Source organism: Colias philodice, chromosome 1, assembly GCF_061535455.1.
Source record: "Colias philodice isolate Cphi_HAF_F1 chromosome 1, ilColPhil1 Martin Lab GWU primary, whole genome shotgun sequence".
Taxonomy (NCBI): domain Eukaryota; kingdom Metazoa; phylum Arthropoda; class Insecta; order Lepidoptera; family Pieridae; genus Colias; species Colias philodice.
Genome location: NC_143086.1, coordinates 16,810,080 through 16,833,542, shown reverse-complemented (window position 1 = coordinate 16,833,542; position 23,463 = coordinate 16,810,080). Strand labels below are relative to the sequence as shown.

The 23,463-nt window shown below is 37.4% G+C and overlaps 2 protein-coding genes across 4 annotated transcripts in view; one reads left to right on the top strand and one right to left on the bottom strand.

The window, feature by feature from the left end:
• The window catches only part of Pdp1 (PAR bZIP family member Pdp1), a 147,412-nt gene that overhangs the window by 84,273 nt on the left and 39,676 nt on the right, over positions 1–23,463 (bottom strand). The window lies entirely within an intron of this gene.
• LOC149491566 (proton-coupled amino acid transporter-like protein acs) overlaps positions 1–23,463 on the top strand; it is a 176,738-nt gene that overhangs the window by 152,446 nt on the left and 829 nt on the right. The window lies entirely within an intron of this gene.

The following is a 23,463-nucleotide window of genomic DNA, read 5'->3' as shown; positions in this document are numbered from 1 at the left end:
AGGCAGTGTGTGGCAGTGTCGTGCCGGTGCAGTGCGGGCAGCGGGGGGCACGTCGCGTCGTAACGCTCGCTGTGTTCATGCGCCTGCGTCGCTGCCGGTAGCGATGCGGAAGCGCCGCGGCAGGCGACCGGCGCGCGGTTATCGGCGACCGCGCGAGACGCTATGAAGGACGATATCGCGCCCCTACTTACTTTAATAGGGGTCGCGTGCTTTTATCTACCTCGTATCGTAAACATTGCAGATACACAACAGTGTTGGAAATGATTTATATTGTATCCGTATCAATTTTGTTTCATTATTTACGGATCGAACTAGCTTTCCACCCGCGTTGTCGTGTCTTAAATTATATGCTGCCTTTTTAAAACACACCGGGAAGCCACGTTTGTAGGTAGTTGATACGTTAGCTTAATTGCAATTATTGATGTATAGAATTTAGTTAAACATTATAATATGCAAATGAATAATTAGAAGCCGTGATTAAAAGTTGAAATCGCGATACGTACTTACAATTGAAACTAGTGTTTTTATGTTTCTATTAAACTACATTAATAGTTCAGATACTATTGATTTCAATACTGTGCAATAGAATGATGAACGTACAAAACCGACCATTAAATTGAACTATTGTTTCAAATCATCCAATTTCGATGAAATAAAAGCTTGTGAAAACACAAAGATCGCTAGTAGAGCGCGGACAGGACGCCGCGTTCCCGCGCGCCGCCGCGGCCGGCCGCCTGCCCGCCGCTCGCTCGCCGCACGACCGGCCATATTGGATGTAGTTCACCCATTTTTTTGTTCTTATCGGCTTCCCCTGTTGCGGATTATACTTTGGCTTAGAGTTGTTGGAGTCATAACGTTGCAATAATTATTCAAACATGTCATGCACTCGTCACACGTAGAGAGATTATTTTGGTTCAAGGAAAGTCCGTAATTAGACTTAGAATTATCCACGGTACTAATGAAGGCAGAGTTTCGGCTAGAAGCGCGATCCTGCGGAGCCGGAAGCAGTTGTTGTGGGGCTCGCTCACTTCCGAAAAGTTGTTTAATTAGTGAAACTGAATTATTACATGTCGATGTTGCGACTTGCGCCGCTCGAAATAGATGGGATTGTTGAATGGTGAGAGGGCAAGGTCACGCTAACTAGCGAGGCGACGCGGACGCCGGGGGAGACTTCTTCAGACGAGGCGAGGCGGAGGAAGGAGGACCTATTTCAAAACCTGCGAGTGCTACATACATAATATTATGTTATGCTTAACAGCTTAAAAGAAATTGTAATTAACTAACTAATGACAAAAAAAAATGAAGTGATAATTTTTTTTAAATATTAAGGCGACGTAAACTATTACTTTTTGTATATTATGTTAACGGAAATGTATGTAATCCGTCATTGTATAAAATTCTTAGGAAATGTATGTAATTCCTAAAATCGCATGGAAATGTGTGAAATAAATTATTTTATACACATTTCCTAAAATAGCAATCGCAAATGTAAAACATCTAAGATATTGAAAGGTACGCGGGACGAGGGGTGTGTATGTCGCAGTCGGATTATATAATCCGCCGTATGACAAACAGCCGGCATTTTGTAATATGCCGAATGCAGAAATTTTTGGTTTGGATAAGGGGGCGGGTTAGGTTAGGTTCGTGTTTTTTAAAACTACACAGAAAAAGGAGCCCCACTTCGTGGGGATCCGTCGGCTCGCGACCGTCTTTTTGTAGAATTTTGGAAAAAGACGAATTTCGGCATATTACAAAATGCCAGCCGTTTGTAATACGGCGGATTATACAATCCGACTGCGAAATGTACACGGGGACAGCGGGAGGAGGAAACTGATTACTTACCAAATGAAAATTTGATTTGATTGAATATATAAGTAAGTTGATTTAACCCATTGAGACCCGAACGGCCCGATCGGTCCACGACACAATACATTTTCTATTGTGTCTGTGATTCCGGGGCCTTTTTTTATAGTGGGGAAATCTTCTTGATGGAGCTGTGGTTATGTCGGATTTCTACCGACTAAAACCCCACTCTGTTCCATCGCGCTGCTTTGGACGGAACTGCGGGAACGGTTACGAGTTACGACTCTACCGCGTGTCCCGCCCAGCAGATGCTCTTTCCAGGCCCACTACTAGAACCCCCCTCGCTGGTGGCTGCTGGAACAAAGGCTTACGCCACCAACGCGCAGACAATGGATCTTTCCCCGCTCCATCATCCGCGTTCCCCCGAACCCCCGACCCCATCACCGTCCGACCGGAGGGTGCACGCCGGAAGGTCCTCCGATGTGTGAAATACACGTCGGGGGACCCTCCGGCGCACTTTTATAGAGATTACCAGAGGTGGCGGCCCTCGGTCAGGCCCCACGGACCGGATAACGAGTTGGCAGACGGCCGTTTTACAGCAGCCGCCGCCCCACACCTCTCTGCAGGACTCTCCGCGCGTCATCACAATGACGCGTCGGGATCCCGCCCTCCGCTGCACGGCGTGGCTTGCTAAACCAGCGAGCCCGCCGCGCCGCGACCTCTGGCCGCCATCCACCGCCGCATAAAAGCCGGCTCCTCTCTGGCCCACAAACAGAACCTCTGCCGTCGGGTCAGTCGAGGCTTTCCAACCCCAACTGCCGTTCAGCGCCACCTTTGCCTAGTGGACACGGGGTCCGCCAAGCCACGACCTCTGGTCGCCATCTCACGCTGCACACAGCGGCCGCTGGGCCACACCTAGCCCTGGCCGTCGGGCCGGTCGAATCTCCCCGACTCTAAACCAGCCGTTCAGTCCCTCGCTGGTCCAATTTCACTTCACTCAGAGGGCCATAATTCTGAGCTACTGAGCCCCTCCGCCGCGACAAGGCCTGGACCGTTGGGGGGGCCGGGGGTGATTCCGGGGTCTGAGTTATTAAGAAATGTTAATTAGTAAGATAATATGAAGTATGAACATATTATTATTATTTTACGGTAAGACTGTTACCCGATTGTCTCAATAAGTACTATGTATAATAATAAAAAGACGGGTTGCACTCCGGGAGTGCCGGCAGAAGTGAAAACTTGATGATTAACGTTGAGCATGTTTGATATCCATCCGTCTTACACTTTTTTCGATCTCGAGGTCACGAGTCCTGAAGCGAGTTTAAGATTTTATACCCATTACAGAAAAAGTGCTCAACGCCGCTAAAGAAGTTTTCACTTCAAAAAAAGACGTATGGCATTCGGGGACTGCCGCGGTAAAGCTATTGCCACAATATACAGATACATACAGTAAGGAAACTTCATACAAAATGTTCGAAATAGCCCCCCCCCCCATCAAGCGTGTTTACGAGGGTATTCAGGGGGATCGATAGTAGCGGATGACACATCCACAGATTTTGAATGACAAAGATACATAGTATAGAAAAGTGATGTCAATGACTTCACGTTAAATAAATATCGATTGTTTCAGTTTGTAGCCTAACTATATTTTTGGCTTCGGTATCTATTGTCCCAAGTATTCTTTTAAAAAAATATTCAATCTACAGTTTTGACTTTCCTACGATTTTATTATATTATGTATAGATATTAAAATAACCATTACATAAATATGCCTTTATTCTAAAAAAAACCAAATTATTATTTACTGAAATATACTTTCGTCTACTACGGTCTACGACTAATTCGGAATTTATTGTTAAATTTTATAATGTAAAATATTCTCAATCCTATGAACAGTTTTTTTAAGTAACTGATTATGTTTAATTCGTTGTAAATTAATTCAGCCACTTTACAGTTTATGTGTTCTCTCTTAAAGCAGCATCTGGTGGTATAATTGGTATAGTTGAATTCAAGCAGCCGAATACTGCGCAATTAGTAGGTGGCATTTTTAAAATGATCGCCGAAATCAACTTCATCTATAAGCACGTGTTTAAATGAAACTGAAATAATATATTTCACCAAAATGTAAAACATAAACACATAAAAGATATTATGTAGATATTATATGTCATTATTGTATTTTTATCGATACGTGGCGTCACCACTTTGTCAAGCACTAAGCCTGTCAAACTATTTTCTTTTTCATCCTAAAACAAAAAGGTGGAGGTTCTATGCTCGTATAATAATAATTTTAATTTATTTCTGTATATTTTATATGTTTTTTAATTTAATTTAATTTATCGTTTTAAAAATAATTTAGTAGGTACACCCTACATACAAGTATTGTAAATTCTGGTTTAAAATAATTATTGAATATATGTATAATACAAATATCAAGCATTATAAATAATTTAGGTACATTAAAATATAGCCATCGGCGTCCATAACAAAACAAGATTTCGAAATATAGCACTGATAAAAACGTATTTACTTTTACAAGGTGTATTAAATTTAATTCGGATTGTTTCTTCTTGTAAATTATTCATATTTAGGCTACACCATTTTTGTATTTTAACGAGTTTTAATCTCAAAATTACCACAAAATCGACTGTGAAAAAAAAGCAAACAGAAATATACAGGCCGAATTGATAACCTCCTTCTTTATTTTTGAAGTCAGAAGAAGAAGAAGCCTTCTGAATAATAAAATGAAATTTTCAGGGTAGCTATCTGATAGATAGAGCAAGTTTTTAAAAGTCAAACGGAAAACTTTTTTTATGTGATTTTATTTTTTACGGGCCCTTGAAGTGGTGAACATACTGGGTAATTTTATCTTTCTTGCCATTTAATTCTTTTTTTTATTCCATTCAAAGATCTAACGATAGTAAATGTTACCATACTGAATTGGCCTATCTTTCAGCTTAGCACACAAAAAAAGTCAAGCATCTTCCGCAATCATTGACGTCAGCATGAGTGAAAATATCATCGTACTCGGCGATAGGTGAAAAATTGAAAAAATCGTCATAACTCCGAAAATACGAAAAATCGCAAAACATACATGGGGGTGATTCGGATAGCCCTCTAGGTCCTCTACCTCCCAGCTTCCGTTCATCACTACTTTTTGGTACACCCTGTATAGCAATGATATTTTCATTCGAATTACCAAGTGCACAAAAATGTATGGATTTAGTTCAAAATATAAAGAGATTTTGTAGGGACCTCGTAATAACTTTGAATTATACAGAGGTTCTAATTATCGCAGGTTTGAATTAACGAGAGTCGACTGTACGATATTGGAATCATATACAATTCCGAGGAAGATTATACATTTCCTAGGATATCTATGCATTAAATAGTTTATTAAAGAATCCATACTAATATTATAAATGCGAAAGTAACTCTGTCTGTCTGTCTGTTACTCAATCACGCCTAAACGACTGAACCAATTTGAATGAAATTTGGTATGGAGATATTGTGATACCCGAGAAAGGACATAGGCTACCTTTTTTTGGGAAATATGTACCACGGGCGAAGCCGGGGCGGACCTCTAGTATTTTATAAGTACATTAATTCCTAAATGGTATCGGAATTGTACACATTTCCTAGGATTTGTATACAATTCCTTGATTTCATACATTTCGTAACATATATATATACCTATACGCAATTCGTATTATCCACTACTAGCAGGATAGGTATTAACCTATGTATGAAAATAATTAATCCTTCACTTATTATCCAGGAAGCATCCGCGCCGCGGAGAACTGCACGTCTCGCTTTCTACCATACCAGTATTAAAGTCTTATTGATTCTCGAATAGGTATATGAAAGATTATTTGAATCTCAGTCAAATCTCAGTATTTGACTTTCAGTCAATGTCAACATTGACAGAACGTTCATATTATAAATGATAATATAATTATTCGTTGAAGCCGTTGTGCTTAACGACCGCTGGTTGAGCTGCTGGTACATTCGCCTTTTTGTAAATAAATAAAAAGCCAACAGCGATAACATGAAAGAGTTAAGTTGTCGTGATGCAGAACGTGCCGCGGACGGCGAGTGCGAGCTTTGGGATATCCAAACATAATAACATAATATAATAACACGTTACAAACGTCAATACAATCTCACACGGATAACGCACTCGCCCTACAGATAAATAATGCAAAATTGTTGCAAGCGCGAGTATATTTATTTAATGCCACTTTATTTTTTTTTAACTTGAGTCCAAAGAAATTGTTGATAAATTACGCGTGTCCGTACATAGGACTCTAACTGTGCCTTTTCATAAAAATTGCTTGCATTACTATAATTTTGGCCGGCCTGGCTTTTCTTCTTCGCGAATATTTTTCTTTAAATCCTTTTAATGTCTTGACACAATGAAATGAAGTATCACTTTTGAAACATTTGAACTTGCTTCTTGGTGCGCAATTATTATACCAAATACTTTCAACACGAAATTATGTTGTCATAAACACAACATCAGCGGCGTGATGTTGTTAACACACTGTTTAAGCAATATCAATCAAAAATTTATGATGTGGTGTTGTTAAGTATTTTGTCATAATCAGTATCCGAAAAATATGCGTCCCATTCATTATAGTACACAAAATCCGGGACAGTATACTCTAAACGTTTATATGTAATATGTAATTATGCAGTTACAGGGCGGTTCGCTCCACGCCTCATATTATGGTCTAATACGGGAGGGTAAATGCGAACAAGGCGGACGCCAGCTGGCTCGGTATACATTAAGGTATGTCAAGTTTATCAAATATGTAACAAAGTTTTATGTGCCACGATGAAGTAATGGAAATGCCCGTGTCAATATAACCTGTTCAAAGTAGAGCTGCTGTTGTGTCTTGTATCGTACGAGGGTGGTCCTCGGTCCATCGCTGGGTATTATTGAATATGAATAAAAGAAGTCCCTGTCTTAAACAGAATGGATGAATAATGAATGAGACATACTTGTAATGAAAATGAATATCAACTCTCCCTCTATTCCTTCCTCCACTACGCACTTAGAAATTAGCGTTTCACAATTCGACGCAAGTCCTTCATCTATTTTGGGTGATATTAATCTGGGGGCACGGTAGTGCCCCTGCCAAGACGAGCCAAGCGAGGCGCACGGGCACTACCTACCTTTTCTCGAAGCGCTTCGACGTTTTTTTGAACCCTCATAACTTTGGTTTGGATTATGCTAGATCAACAAAATTTTCGGGATATATTGTCAATAGCAGACTTATTGAACATATTAAGTTTTAATTACATTAGCTTTTATACTTCAGATTTTATTTATATCTAAAAAACGCTAATTTCGTCACTGACTCACTGATGATCATCAAAATTCTTAAGGTATTTCCTAATGTCCTAGAAAGCTGAAATTTTGTATGTAAGCTAGTATTAGCACACGAACAACAAACAAATTATAAAACTTGTAACTTTCATCCCCCAACCCCTTAAACTAGGGGATGGGAGTTTGTATGAGACCTGTAATTTTAAATTAAATTTTGATGACGCTAGAGGTCTAATCTAATAATCTAAAACTTGGTTCCCCTAGATATATATAATATGTATAGGTACTTCTTGTTAAAAAAAAATTGTTACAAACAACCTACAAAAAGAAATGAAATCCCACCAAAAACATTTTCATGTAAAATGTTGCTAAGACGAGCCCATATGACTCGCACTGTCAAAAAGTTATCAGATCTCATGTAGAGCCATTGAGATAATATTACTTCGTATGGAGCAGACACCACGAACAAAATCTGTGCGCCAAGCGCGGCGGCGCGGGGCGCGCGAATGACGGCTAGACAATCATAGATTATGCGATGTCACTGACTCACCGCTATAGAGGCGACACTTTGTTTCATTCTGTCTAAGTATTTTATTGGGTGCCACTCCTTACATGCACGTTGACTTGAAATTTTCTTTGTACTTACTTAATATTTATTTTAGGTATAAACTGACTTTACTACGCGGGGCTAACAATACCTGGCATATAATATAGGATGATGTAAATAGTGACGTCATATGGAATAACTTAATTTTTCTCGGGTTTTAGGTTCAGTCAGGGCTATGGGAAGTTTCATTCCTTACAAATTGAGCCTTTTTTAGAAAAAAAATAAAAGCCGTGTAATTTTGTACAAAATGTTTATTTAGTTCATCATCCTCAGAACATGTTCCCGGCTCAGAAATTGCTTGTATAGTTTTTTTTTTTCAGTACTATTGTAGCACACCTTCGACTAAAATAAATATAACATAATGTTAGTGATGGCTAAAATAATATTTCATTTGTTATACAAATCCGTAAAATTTTATTATTATTACTAACATCAATACAAGGAACAGCAGACTTCTTTAGAAAACGCCTTCCCACTTTTGTGTTATATTTATCCTCATCGCGAAAATGCAATGAACAGACGCAAGTTCTATCGGATGGTAACCAGGTTTCTTCACTGCGGTTGTTTGGGACAAATTTTACCCATTTTTCCCTTTCTTCACGGCCCAGACATGGAAACCTTGAATAGAAAAAATATTAATCTCTGAACTAGCGGTCCGCCCCGGCTTCGCCCGTGGTACATATTTCGCAATAAAAAGTAGCCTATGTTTTTTCTCAGGGTCTAAAGATTGTCTGTGCCAATTTTCATCAAAATCGGTCCAATAGTTTATGAGCCTATTCATTACAATCAAACAAACAAACAAAGTTTTCCTCTTTATAATATTAGTGCAGATAAATAAATAATAATTCAATTATACGTTCAAGTCAGTAGCTTATACAATATCAATTAAAAACTTGATTAAAATCAATTAACAAAAAAAAATTGGTGATTAAGTAATTGATTTTCATATTTCATGATTTCACCTTTTTTCAATTAAGAACCAGTCTATGCTTTTCTAAATATGTAAAATTATTATTTTATACTATAAAAATATACGCCAGCAAACATTACTAACAACACTTATTTCATGCCCAATGTCTGATGAAAAGTTATTCCTTTACACTTTTCCGTATTATTTGTATTATTTGTGCAATATCGTAACACACACGTAGGCATATTTGATGCGTTTCACTTTAAAACAAATAAAAATTGAGCGTGACGTTCGCGCCAATGAGCGAGCAAGCGACTGAGTGCAGTTACGCCAGATGGCGTATGTTGAGCGGAACATAAGTGATGTAGGCGGTGTCGTCTCCATATGTGTACCTCAATGTGTAGAGCCAAGCTTCTAACACTATACGCCCTAACTCTACAAGGCCTAACTTCACAAACTCTACACCTTAGTCAAAATATGTGGCTTGGCCGTTCGTTACTACAAGAACTATTGTATAACACAAAAGTAATGAACAGTGAATTAATTTTTCACCTTACGCCGATGTGAATGTAGCGAAATGGCCACATAGATATTTTGACTAAGGTGTAGAGTTTGTGAAGTTAGGCCTTGTAGAGTTAGGGCGTGTAGTGTTAGAAGCATGGCTCTACATGAGATCTGATAACTTTTTGACAGTGCGAGTCATATGGGCTCGTCAGCAACATCTTCTTATATATAAAAATGAATCGCAAAATGTGTTGGTAAGCGCATAACTCGAGAACAGCTGAACCGATTTCGATAATTCTTTTTTTATTATATTCCTTGAAGTACGAGGATGGTTCTTATGTAGAGAAAACGTAAATATGTACCACGGGCGAAGCCGGGGTGGACCGCTAGTTTTACATGAAAATGTTTTTGGTGGGATTAATTATTCTTTTACGTAGTAATATATTATATATGTTAAACTGTTTACACATAATTTGAAGTTGTTGTGATCGTTTGAATTATTTTGATACAGTTTCAAAACAATAGAAGTTATCAAGTGCAATATATTATACTTATCAGTTTGTCGCTAATAAGTAATAACTTGCAATTGCACACACGAGCGCGCACACACACACGTATACTTTTATTTAGATTTATATTTCAATATCTAACTAATATTTACATAAATTGTGACATAAATAGTTTGGTACAACTCGATAACGAAATGACAACTTGTTCTTCACACAACTGTAAAAATGTAAAATAATTTATTTATTGTTCGATTGATTTAATGCGTCCAGCATCCCGACTCCCGTCACATTTCGTCTATTTCGGTTGTTCGGAATGTAATGAGATTTAGAACAAAATAAAATTCTACGACGAAATGTATTGAGTTTACTTAAAAAATTTATGGTCGATGTAGCAATCACAATTATTTTTCAACATCTTTCTTTCAGTGTAGAATGTAATTATTTTGTACATGGAAATTTCAAGTTAACATTATTACAAGCTGAGAGCAGGGTGGAGTCGGGACTCGGGCGGACAAGCCGCGCCGGGCGCTCAGCCGAGGCGCGCTCGTGTGCTATCGGACCATCGGCCCTCAGCCGAGAGTCCTGAGATAGCTCCTTTGACTTTGATATTTGCTGACTGAAGTCCTTTACTATACCTAGCTACTTGTCCATTACCTAAGCAATAGGATAAATAAACAATATAAATTCCAAGTTTCTGTAGGTATTTATACAGGGTGTAATCGTTAAGTGTGCACAGGCGATTATTCCGTAACTATTACAGATATCAAAAAACTTTAAACTGATATCGAAAGTACTTAACCTAATGAGTAAAATGGCCATAATAAATTTTAAAAAATAATACGAGAAATATCTAAAAAATTAACTTTAAACCCTCCCATACATTTAGTATGAGATATGAATATCCCATGTACATGGGTTGATCCAAAAGTAATGATAATCAATATTAAACAAGGTTAACATTACAGTTAAAATAATTATGTATTTCTCTAGATAGTCTTCTAACTAGATAATATACTTCGATATTTTTTTTCCTTAACTTAGAAAAAAAAAACTTTGACTTCATCTACAAAAACCCCTCAAAATCGGCCATCACTTCGCTGTCGTCTTAAAATTTCTTGTATCGACGGTGTTTCTTGTGCCAAGGTAAGAGATAGAATTAACTAGGAGCTAGATCTTACAAACAGGGTGGGTGTTCAAGCATTTTCAATGCCGATTTTTGATTGGCAGCCATCGCAACTGACGCTTTGTGATCTGGTGCGTTGTCTTGGTGAACCAACATTCAAGACCGAAGTTTGCCATGTCTCTTTTTCTTACTAACCTACCCGCAATCTTTTAATTTGGTCTGTCTAGTAAGAGCCCTGTGTAGTAGTGGCTACCTTCTTAAAATATTCCACATTTCTTCAGCGTCCCAAAAAACTACGGCTTTAATCTATCCCACTAATTTTCACTTTGAAAATCTTCACCGTCACTTTGGAAGCTCGCATCCAGGCCATTGATTGTTTCTTGGTTTCAGCATAAACATGGTGAACCCAGGTAACGCCCATGGTCACAAATCGTGACAAAAAATTATCCTGATCTCATTAAAAATTTAGAAATTCACCCTCTAAATGTCGAATCGTTGTTTCTTCTTTTCGTCGGGAAACATTCTGGCTCGCACTGTTCACATTAAAATTAATGTTAATGCTTGGAAACGTGGCCTGTTGATATAATTTTTTTGTGATAACTTAGTGATTACATGAGCAAGCATAAAACATTTATTTTATATTTTTATGTGCACAGGAAATACCCAATTATCATTACTTTTGGATCAACCTATACATTTAATATGAAAGATTTTAGCTTTTTTTTTGTTTTTTTGGTTTTCTGCTTTAATTACTTCGCAAATTTGGAGGGAAGTTCATTTAGAAACTGTAAATAGACCTCCTCATTGTATTGCACAATAAGGACGTCACTTCGAAAATCTACTATGAATACAAAATGTATGGGAAATAAATTGTATGGGAGCGTTTAATGTAACATTTTTGGTTATTTCTCGTTTTATTTTTAAAAATTTATTATGGCCATTTTACTCATTAGGTTAAGTACTTTCGATATCAGTTTAAAGTTTTTTGATATCTGCAATAGTTACGGAATAATCGCTTGTGCACACTTAACGATTACACCCTGTATAAAATAAGATTTGCAACATTTCGTAGATACTATGCACATAATGCATTTTTTTAACGACAATTTGCTTTCATCTATGGATTGTTCAATATAATATCAACTTGTTTAACATCTAACATTTAATATTTACAGTGTGCCATTGCCATGTGGTATACTAACATAAGTTATATTATGATCCGTGAATATCATATTATAATATGATATGAGAATTTGCGGAGAATACCCACGCAGCAATCAAATTTACATTAAAATTGAACCCGTATAATTCGTTAGCGTAGGTGATGTATTAGTGTGATTTCAGTACAGATGCGAAAATATCAATGATAAAAGATTATTCAACTAGCGACCCGGCCCGGCTTTGCACGGGTGCTATGCTGATACTAAATACACTACAGAAAAACTGTGAACCTTGTATATAAAAACATAGCGGCCCGCTCCGGCTTCGCACGGGTATAAAATAGATAGCCGGGCGGCCGGCCTGTACCGCCGCAAACGCTACGTCCCGCAATTTTTAAATCCATACTAATATTATAAATGCGAAAGTAACTCTGTCTGTCTGTCTGTTACTCAATCACGCTACACGCACGCACACTACTGAACCAATTTGCATGAAATTCGGTATAGAGATATTTTGATACCAGAGAAAGGACATAGGATAGGTTTTATCCCGGAAATCCTACGGGAACGGGTTTTTCTTTGAAAACGCGGGCGAAGCCGCGGGCGGAAAGCTAGTCTGTAATATCTTCGAAAATATTCACTTAAATCATACGGTGTAAAGGGCCATATAGATCTATATTAAATGAACAATGTATTCAAGGTATTTAATCGGTTAAGGATTAATGCTGTATTGGTTAAAATCGCTTCGAAAATTAGCCATTATTTGTCGTAAAAAGTAAATGATAAAAAAAAGTTATTGTGGGTTATCCATATGAGATAGACATATACCAGCGCGGACTTTTCTGTAGACCTTTTCAATGTGTATAATACTTAGTACATTATTTTAATAAAACTCGTAGGGTTTAGCCTGCGTTTGCAATGTAAGCGGAAAAAATGTAATTTTTTACGACATCACATTAGAAACCTCAAAAATAACAGTACTTCTCCACTATTTGATGGATTTTATTATACATATACCTAAAACTTCCTCTTGAATCACTCTATCTATTAAAAAAACCGCATCAAAATCCGTTGCGTAGTTTCAAAGATTTAAGCGTACAAAGAAACATAGGGACATAGGGATATAGGGACATAGGGACAGAGAAAGCGACTTAGTTTTATACTATGTAGTGATGATGGAACAGTATGAGCTAAATTAAATTACCGATATCGGGAAACGAAGGAAAGCGTACATATCTTTCTATAATTCGCAAATCTTTTATACCTAATTCGCAAACATCAATTTATACTATCATCATCCCAATCGAAAAGGGTTTCACTTTTCGAGCGAGTCGAACGCTCATGCGTACTCCGCCTATTAATAAAATGATGGTGTTTTTGTTTTCATTTCTAGAGGCCCATTGACCACCGAGCGGCCCGATCGGGCCGAGACACAATAGATTTTCTATTGTGTCTGTGATCCGAGGACTGACGGATTAAATTCGACAGAAGTGCTGTGTGTTCAACACCGACGTTTATTATTTCACGTGGAAAGCTTTCCAGATACGTGAAATTCCGACATTACAGCGAATAGGTGTCATTTAACGGCGGCGGTGTAGTTATATATGTAGAAGCACGTTGAAAATATCCTCAGTTAAAATATCACTTCAATTAATTATATAATTTTTTTCCAAAGATCTCAATGTTGATAAATATAAAATTAAAAAGTAACTCTAGGCACTACAGCAACGAGGAGTTGCTACCTAGAGCTACTGTCTGGAGACGAGGCAGGTGCGACTCGGAGTAATTAAGACCCGTTTTAAAGCCATCGAGATATTTTGGGCGCTCACACAATAGGAACATAAGAATACAAAACATTTATTTTAATTTTTAACGGGTGCCGTGTAGGTATGCACTTATGGCCGTTCCCAATATCGTATCTATCTTTGGTTTGACCCTAGTAAAGATAGAAAATGCTATCTATCTTTTGTTTTGGCGTCCCAATAAGGTTACCTATCTGATATCTCTGATCGCTATCTATCGTTTGGAGGACTAACTGCTTACTAGAGGTATATTTTTCTCTTTGAATTTGTCTATTTGGACCCTCCCAATAACGTTTTGACAGCTGTCAGCCAGTAATCCGTTCCCAATATAGTATCTAGATATTACGATAGATAGAAACTTGCTAGCTATCGGAGATTATCTATAACCGTAGTTTGAATCTTGGGAACGGCCATAAGAGACTTGTTTATTCTTAATAAATATCTACATAATATTATTATGGCTCAAACGCAAGTACGTAAAGTATTCAACAAATAAATAGTGTGTTGAACTATTCAAAAATCGTACTAAGTACGTGTCTTTTGCACATTCAAAATGAATATAAGTAAACACTTAAACGATCAACCATTTGGATAAAATACAGTAAGTTTAGGGAAGATAATAATGAATAATACAGATACAGGGAAAATAAAATAATCCATACTAATATTATAAATGCGAAAGTAACTCTGTCTGTCTGTCTGTTACTCAATCACGCCTAAACTACTGAACCAATTTTTATGAAATTTGGTATGGAGATATTTTGATACCCGAGAAAGGACATAGGCTACTTTTTATCCCGGGAAAATGACGCAATCCCGGAAATCCCACGGGAACGGGAACTATGCGGGTTTTTCTTTGACTGCGCGGGCGAAGCCGCGGGCGGAAACCTAGTAATAAATATACTTGACAGTCAGCTGTAACATTCGGACGTTATATTGAAATCTTATCCATGACTAGCTGCTCCGCGCGGTTTCACCCCCGTGGCTCCACCCCTGTTGGTCGTAGCGTGATGATATATAGCCTATAACCTTCCTCGATAAATGGGCTATCTAACACCGAAAGAATTTTTCAAATCGGACCAGTAGTTCCCGAGATTAGCGCGTTCAAACAAACAAACAAACAAACTCTTCAGCTTTATAATATGTATTAGTATAGATTAAGTGCAATACTCATCAGAAATTGACAGAGTAGTGATTTACATGAGAATAACCGTTTTACCCTAGGATAAATCCTTGGTGAAACTTAAAAATAGTTCAATCATAGAATAATAAATTGTTGTTATGGAGGACAGGAGTAGGACTTATTCTTGATTGGTGAAATCCACCAATAAACAAATTAGTCATTTCTTCTGTAAGAAAGAAGGTTTGTTATTAACATGCTTTTGTAGTCGACAAATTTAACGGATTTTCCTATACAGGCGATTTTGGCCCACATTAAACAACACATAAATTATTTATATTTTATACACTTATTAATTACTAGCTGCTCCGCGCGGTTTCACCCCCGTGGCTTCACTCCTGTTGGCCGTAGCGTGATGATATATAGCCTATGGCCTTCCTCGTTAAATGAGCTATCTATCACTGAAAGAATTTTTCAAATCGGACCAGTAGTTCCCGAGATTAGCGCGTTCAAACAAACAAAGTCTTCAGCTTTATAATATTATAGTATAGATTAATAAAAAAAAATATTAATTATTACTAATTTTTAAAGAATAGGTACGCAAGAATAAATTTCACTTGAGTCTCAAATACACGTTCACGACAGTAACACACGAGGTATCGTTTGCACTCGCATTTGCAATTCGATGCTCGCTTTGCTCTTTGGCTGTTAGTATTTGAGTAACAAAACCATAATAATTCCCGACGATCGTATCCTATAAGTACTTATAATATAGCTATCAGTAACTCACACATAATTAGGAATGTACGAAAGCAAGGAGGCCCGAGAACAACTGCACACAGCCCATTAATTAATACGAGGGCGTAGTGAGACCGCTGGCGTGGCGCAGAGGAACCGCCGGAGTACCTTTCTCTGACGCGCGGGCACGCAGCACAGCGCTCCGCTTTCCGAGCAGGCAAGTGGTCCCCGCTTCGTTCTCATTCCTCAAGCAGCCCACTGTCAGGAACGTTTGAAGGGTGCACGTTTCCCGCAATTGCTTAATAATTGTATTGATTTATGAGAGCAATAACGTTACAGTTATGGTCTCCGATAAATCTCTTTAATGATGATTTTTCTAATTAAGATGTGTCTACGCGTTTTATAATTTTAACGACGCAATAAATACGCAATAAAACATAAGAACCACACGATCGCGAAAATTTCGTATGTGACGATCGGGTCGGGATATCGCTTGAGAGCTAACCTGGTTAGACTGAATCCTGCATTTTTGTAGCACAATGACTGGTCACAAGGAACAAAGTTGTGAGCGCTCGCTAGCGGCAATACGTCTCTGTACTATCAATTGGGGTACATTTTTGGCCGCGTTCCAGAAGTGGGGTCTAGCATTGAGATCAATACTGTTCCCACTCGCTCAGGTAAAGCGAAGAATTCCGAGCCAATTTCATGAATATGAAAAAGGCTTTAGTGTTGAGTGCACGACCGCGAGCGCCGCGGGTGGACACACGGCCACTCCATGCAGCTCCTGATCATTCGATATTATCTTATCGATGTCACGGGGCAAAAAATAATTGTACACAATATTTTTCAATTTGAGCAAATAATATGCTTAAATCATTATGTTTTAATCTGAGAAAAATGTTGCTAGGTGTTATAAGAAAACTGGGCATTTACTAAACGGCGCATGTCGTATCTGAGTGTGGTGTGTTCGAGTTCAGGCTTTCGCCCGGGCCCGGGCGCGGCACGTAGATAAAGATTTTTAGGGCGCACTAACTCGAGCTTATCTTCGGCTATTACTTTAACTTTCCGAAAACCGGAATCGATATTCGCGAATTTGCGAGCTGGAGCAACTCACCGCGAGTTATACAATGAATACTTTTTAACTAATTAAACAAACTTAATTTTAAATAAATCCACTTAATAGAGCAGGCTCCAAGGAGATGTTCGTTTGCAAAAATAGCGGACCTAAATCTGACTTCTGATATATATTGTATAGGTCCCAGACATCCTATAGACAGATGTTGCCAACCAGTTTTGTGGTCCCCCTGCCCGCACCCCGGTAATTAAATATGGCATACAAAGAAAAAAATAAAAATTTCCAAAACATGCCGTGTGGGGTATCAAATGAAACAGCTTATTGAGTAGATCACGAATATATAGCATACTATATACATTTCTTACACTTCTTTCTCTAAGATTTTTTAGAAAATTTACGAAAATGGTCCATTTTTGAGTTAACTTTAAACCACTATAGATTGAAAACTCATGAATATATTTTTTAAATTATTATTTTAAATAATTAACAATAGTCCATTGTTTATGATTCAATAGTTCGTAATATAATATAAGTGAGCTATGTGGTGGATTTGATGAAAATAACTATATACTATATGAACTTGAAAATATACTCGCCATCTTTGAATGCTCCCCCCACTTCCCCATGCAACTATTTCACTGTACGAAATATTGAATCGTAAACAATGGACTATTGTTAATTATTTAAAATAATAATTTAAAAAATATATTCATGAGTTTTCAATCTATAGTGGTTTAAAGTTAACTCAAAAATGGACCATTTTCGTAAATTTTCTAAAAAATCTTAGAGAAAGTGTAAGAAATGTATATAGTATGCTATATATTCGTGATCTACTCAATAAGCTCTTTCATTTGATACCCCACACGGCATGTTTTGGAAATTTTTATTTTTTTCTTTGTATGCCATATTTAATAACCGGGGTGCGGGCAGGGGGACCACAAAACTGGTTGGCAACATCTGTCTATAGGATGTCTGGGATCTATACAATATATATCAGAAGTCCGATTTAGGTCCGCGATTTTTGCAAACGAAACTCCACTGAGAGTCCGGTCTATAATGCAATATGCTACTATAGTAATTATATTTTGTGGTGAAGCATGTTTGACAGCATATGCCACAACGAAATTCATCTCCGTGCGCATCATATCAAACGAGCGTCAAATCCATTTACCATAGGCACAGAATACATTATAGTAGCTAAACGCTACCATAGGACAGAGTGTAATCATGGTCATATCAAATACTTGTTTCGATATCTGCTTTGCAAGGGCTGCGCCTAGGCCTGCGAGCCAAGCCGTGAGGTCACGCCGCGTGGGCACGCCGCGGCCAGGCTGCTCGGAGCCGGCTCTGCGTCACCTCTACCGATACGAGTGCCGCGCTTCCGTCGCAAGCTATTTCAGTTTTAATTATATCTCTTTTAATTTATTCTGCACTTTGATATTTATTAGATCCGGATGCTCTATTGATAATAAAAATGTTTCAAATACTTACGTTATAACAAAAACAAAGCTATTATTTTAGGTGATTATTGTGGATATGAACTAAAAATTGGGCCTGGCGAATCGCGAGAGATGCGCGGGTTTATTACTGCCGTTATGTTGGCTTACCTGACTGTCAAAAACGAAAATATTTTTTTTTAATCAAAAATGACAGAATAAATATTCTCCTTTTTTCAGGGGAACTCTTTCGTGAAACGCACTCTAGTAAAACTTGACAAATTCTGCAACCGTCAATTCGAATTTCATATGTTAATATGTACCGAATTCCCGTAAACCTTTCTGCTTTTGACATGGTACATTTGGGCTCGTGTAGACTCAGTAGTAAGATAATGTTTGTTTATGTGCTTTTCGCGGTAAACTGTAACGGTATCGAGCAAATATTGAATGAACGCGCGTCATTGAGCTCCAGCTATTAATACGTGCGTCCCGTGACCGCCGCACCCGAATTCTTCTTGTACTCAGTGTATATTGAATGCAAACATTACGCGGTACGCTGTAGCTGTCTAAACAAATTATACTTTTAATCCTATGATAACATGTTTATGCATCATCCCAAGTGGATTGTTCTTAAGATAAACTGAAGGCAGAAAATATAATCAAAGGCGACCTCTTATCAGAAAATATCTCCACGAATGTCTACAAAGAAGAATAACGAGAACGATCAAGTCAGAGATGAAATTAGAAACTAGATCTGTATAATGAAGGGTTCGAAGATGGCAGAAAAGACTGTTGCTATTAAAATATGTCAAACATACGTAACGCTGTGTTGGGACTCGGGACCGCCCGCGCCGTAAAGAAAACCGACAAGATATTACGATTTAGTAATTAGCACTAAAGATAATATTGCAATCTCGGGGATCTTCTAACTTTCACAAAGTCAGAAAATGTATTTCATAATGCTAAAAATAAAAACCGGCGATATAGAGCGTATGTTATTTCGAAACCGGCACCTATGCCCTATTCCATTAATATATTTAGAGGGGAGCGCCATTGAATACGAGATATATTTTTTTATAAATATTATACTTTTTTTACGTTAATGAAGTAGGTATAGTGAAGACGCGGTTGAAGAAGGCTCGAGGGCGGTCGAGGAGCGCTCGGGCGGGCGTCGCGTCGTGCTCCGCCCGCGAGGCGCGCCTGGCGGTCGGTGCCTGCATGTTCCACCGCGCCACGCGCTTCCCACTCCGCGACGAAAGCATTTACGAGACGCACAGAAAAGCACATGCAATTTCTCTGTGAATACTCTTCATATAATTTAATTGATTTAATATTCCAGATAGCACTTAAATATTTCTTGTGAATTCTTCTGCTTAATATTACACTAATTGGATCGTAAAGATGTATGCCATAATACGTATGCCCTGTGAGAACTACTTATGAACTAAAACGAGATATCTACTTTTGAAGACGCTAATGTTGTTAAAATCCGAGAGGCTAGTAAACAAGTACTCAGTTGCACGTGGTAGCGTACACTCACCCTGCCATTTTGCACAACCATAGAGAAATCGACAGCTCACCTGAAACAATGAAAAAAAATGAAAAATGAAAAATATATTTATTTAAAAACCATACATATATGTTTTACACAGTTACAATTGTATTTATGTTGCACGTTTTACATACATTTGGCTTTATCTAGGTTTATAATAAAGGTTTACCAATAGTACCCACACTAGGCAAGCCTGTATCGTGGGCACTGAGACGATTTTACAAAAAACTAGGTGTCCTCGGTATAATCAACTCTGATAACAACACGTTCAAAAGAATTCCATGACTTTAATGCTACAGGATAATAAAAACTAAAGGTACTAAATTATAAAATTAATATAATATATTAAGAAATAAATAAAATATATACATAATAAATATATATACATATAACAATAAATATAATAATTATGAAATGATATAAGTGCCGATTATACACAAATTAAAATAATGATGCAAGAAGATTTTCTGTTAATACGTAGTTTAGAGAATTAAGGAAGTTAGTTACGATGATCTTTGCTTTTTTCGGAGAACAGTTTTTAATATTACAATTGGAGCAAATTTTATTATAAATAAATATACCAGCAAAAGGATTGAAACGCTTAGCAAAAGAAGTATTTACACGAACATTTGGTATTTTGTAAATACGCTTTCTTACGTAATCCTTGTAATTGGGAGAGGTAATCACCCATAATAAATAAACATTTATTAATCACAGGCTTTAATTAGAGTTATGTAATCCTTGACGTTAGCGCAATCGGTTCGTATTTATAAATATTATGTACTTCAAAAGCCAGATTAACATCATTAACTGGTTTAATAACAATTCATATTTAACATAATGTATCAGTGCTATTATAATTGTCAATCACTGAATTTTTCGTTGCATTTTATTCAGAGTCACGATTCATTTCGAATAAATTCATCTTTTGAAGTTTGTATGAATGATGAAACTTCCGAGCTCGAGCAATGCTTACTTGAACTTTCCCCCAAAATGTTCCTCTACAGGACTGCGCTAAAGAACTTTACCTTTTTCTCTATTGATCTGTACCATATCTGTACCCACAGATAGATGTAGAAATTTTTTATCAAAAAATGTTGTGTGGTTTTATGAAACCACGGTAAAAGTGAAACTGTTCGAACGGTTCCGAACACTGCTTTGTGTAGCGCATGTCGCGTGTCGGTCGGCTGCCGAGTAGGTATACCTACTCGGCAGCCGCGATACACGCGACATGCGCTTCACAGACCAAAAAGTTTGAGACGATGTAATAAAAGTTTCACTTTAAAAATCAAAATTTGATACCTACAGCTACGATTGAAATTATTTAAATAGCAAAGATTCTTGTTGAATTGTTTTTTCCTTCTATATGAGACGTGCGAATCTTAATTTATTTTAATATAGCCGCTGTGCGATCGATAGCTTAACCCTGCTGTTGCGAGGAATCTCGCACGAAGACCACAATGCTCCATTTATCTGTTCCTTTCGAGTCCAGGGTGATCCACTGATTACGCTGATCTATTCCTAGCGCAAACATTGGAGGTGATCGAACACAGAGCATACGCGCTGGCGGCGAGCCGTTAGCGCACTTGACGACACGTAAGTTTGGCTTCCGACATCATCAAAACAAACGCATCCATATCTGCTATTGTATGTACATATTATATCTGCTGTATATCTCGAAACTTTGCGCGCAATTGTAACCGACGACCCGTGAAACTGTTGCTTAAACTAGCTCGAACCTAGGAAACTTGAGATGTCCGTTCGTAAGAGTGGGTATATAAAGCAAAATTACCAATCTTCTATTAGATCATACGTGTAATATTCAAAACTAAATCTAAAAAATAATATATAGATCAAACTAGATGATATTTTCGAGGATTCTGTTTAATTATAAACAAAAAATATTAAAATTGACTCGATTAAAAGAAATCACGAAATTACCTCTAATTTTCACACTCTTATGATTTCTACTTGACATCGTAATGGTAATACCTATTATGATTTTTTTTTTTCATAATCAATTATATAAAAACATATGCAAGGGCTTTTACAAGGCACGATAAAACACTTTTGGCTTTGTATTTTTTTTCTAAAAAATGTATTAAGTGCCAAAAGTGTTTTATTTAATTTAGAAAATCAACCATCATTTGTACCAAATTTAATATTGTAAGAGTATAGTTGGTGCGCATACTTGATATTATTTTTTTAATCGACGTTTATGATCGTATAAAACATCAAGTTATGAGATTGATAAGAAAAAAAAAAGACGGGTTGCACTCCGGGAGTGCCGGCAGAAGTGAAAACTTGATTATTAACGTACATCATGTTTGATATTTTGGAATGGTATCCGTCTTACGCATGGAATATAAGGGCTAAAAAAAACATCCGTCTTACGCTTTTTCGATCAGGTCACGTGTCCTGACGCGAGTTTAAGATTTTATACCCAACGCCGCTAAAGAAGTTTTCACTTCAAAAAAATGCTATTTGCTTGTGTATATAGCCACAAATTTAATTCTCTACGTTGGCAAACAGTAGGTAAGTGAAGAGCGACACAAGATTGATCGGAAGCGATAAAACAGCGGAGGCACTGCGCTTATAAAAGAGGTCTAATAGGGCTGGTCCCTCCGTAGACGGGCTGACCCAGATGTAATATTGACTGAACGGTTAGGGTCGACAACCCTTTGTCGGCTTCGGTAAAAATATTTGGGCATTTGTACGCCTACGAGCTACGCCGTATCGCTGCGTCATTCATGGATATATGTATATGTCGTGGCCATATCGTAAATTTGCTCATTTCATGATATGATTGGCCATTTCACGTGAAATGGCCATTTCTCGTGAAATGGCCAATTTAGTTTGGCCACAGCATGATGTGGCTTGAGCAGATCAATGATAAGAACTCGTTTCACGATATGGCCAACTAAACGCGCGGTTTTTTCATGAAATGATCAAAATTATTTGATCATATCGTAAAATAGTTACATTAATCATTGGTAGAGGCGCTGCAAGCTCTGTGTTTATGTGATAAGATGGCGGCCGCTGGCGAAAATTTAATTATTCTCAGTTAAAAACTTCATAATTCGTTTAATAACAATATGAAGAAAGTCATAGCAAATAATTTACGACGGTTCGAGTACTATGGAAAATGTGGATATCGTATCTATTGAAGAAAAAATGCGTCTTAAATAAAATAATTTAAGACGCATTTTTTCTTTTAGGATATATATTTATATATCCTGCTATAGTATTATAATTGTTTGTTTTTTAAAAAGCGATCCGCTTCTGGCTTTGCGTTGTTTATCAAAGTCTAACCTAACCTAACTGTTTTTTATTGCAAAAACGATTCGCTTCTGGCATTCGCCGGCCGCTGCCGCGGCACTAACTTAAATAACATTAAACAAGTTTTTAGAATATTCTGATTTTTTTTAATATTTTATGGACTCTTTATATTTTATACGATCTGGCCAAATGTGGATGGCCAAATCGTGAAACGTTGACGATTTAACGATCTGATCAAACTATGTTGGCCATTTCATGAAATGCGACCATTTCGTGAAATGATCGATCATATCATGAAATGAGCAAATCTACGATATGGCCACGACATATCTATACTAATATTATAAAGAGGAAAAGTTTGTAAGTATGTATGTATGTATGTATGTATGTATGGTTTTCACGCAAAAACTACTGGACCGATTTCAAAAATTCTTTCACCATTAGAAAGCTGCATCTTTACTGAGCAACATAGGCTATATTGCATTTTCAAAAAAATTTGAGATCCTTACCAAA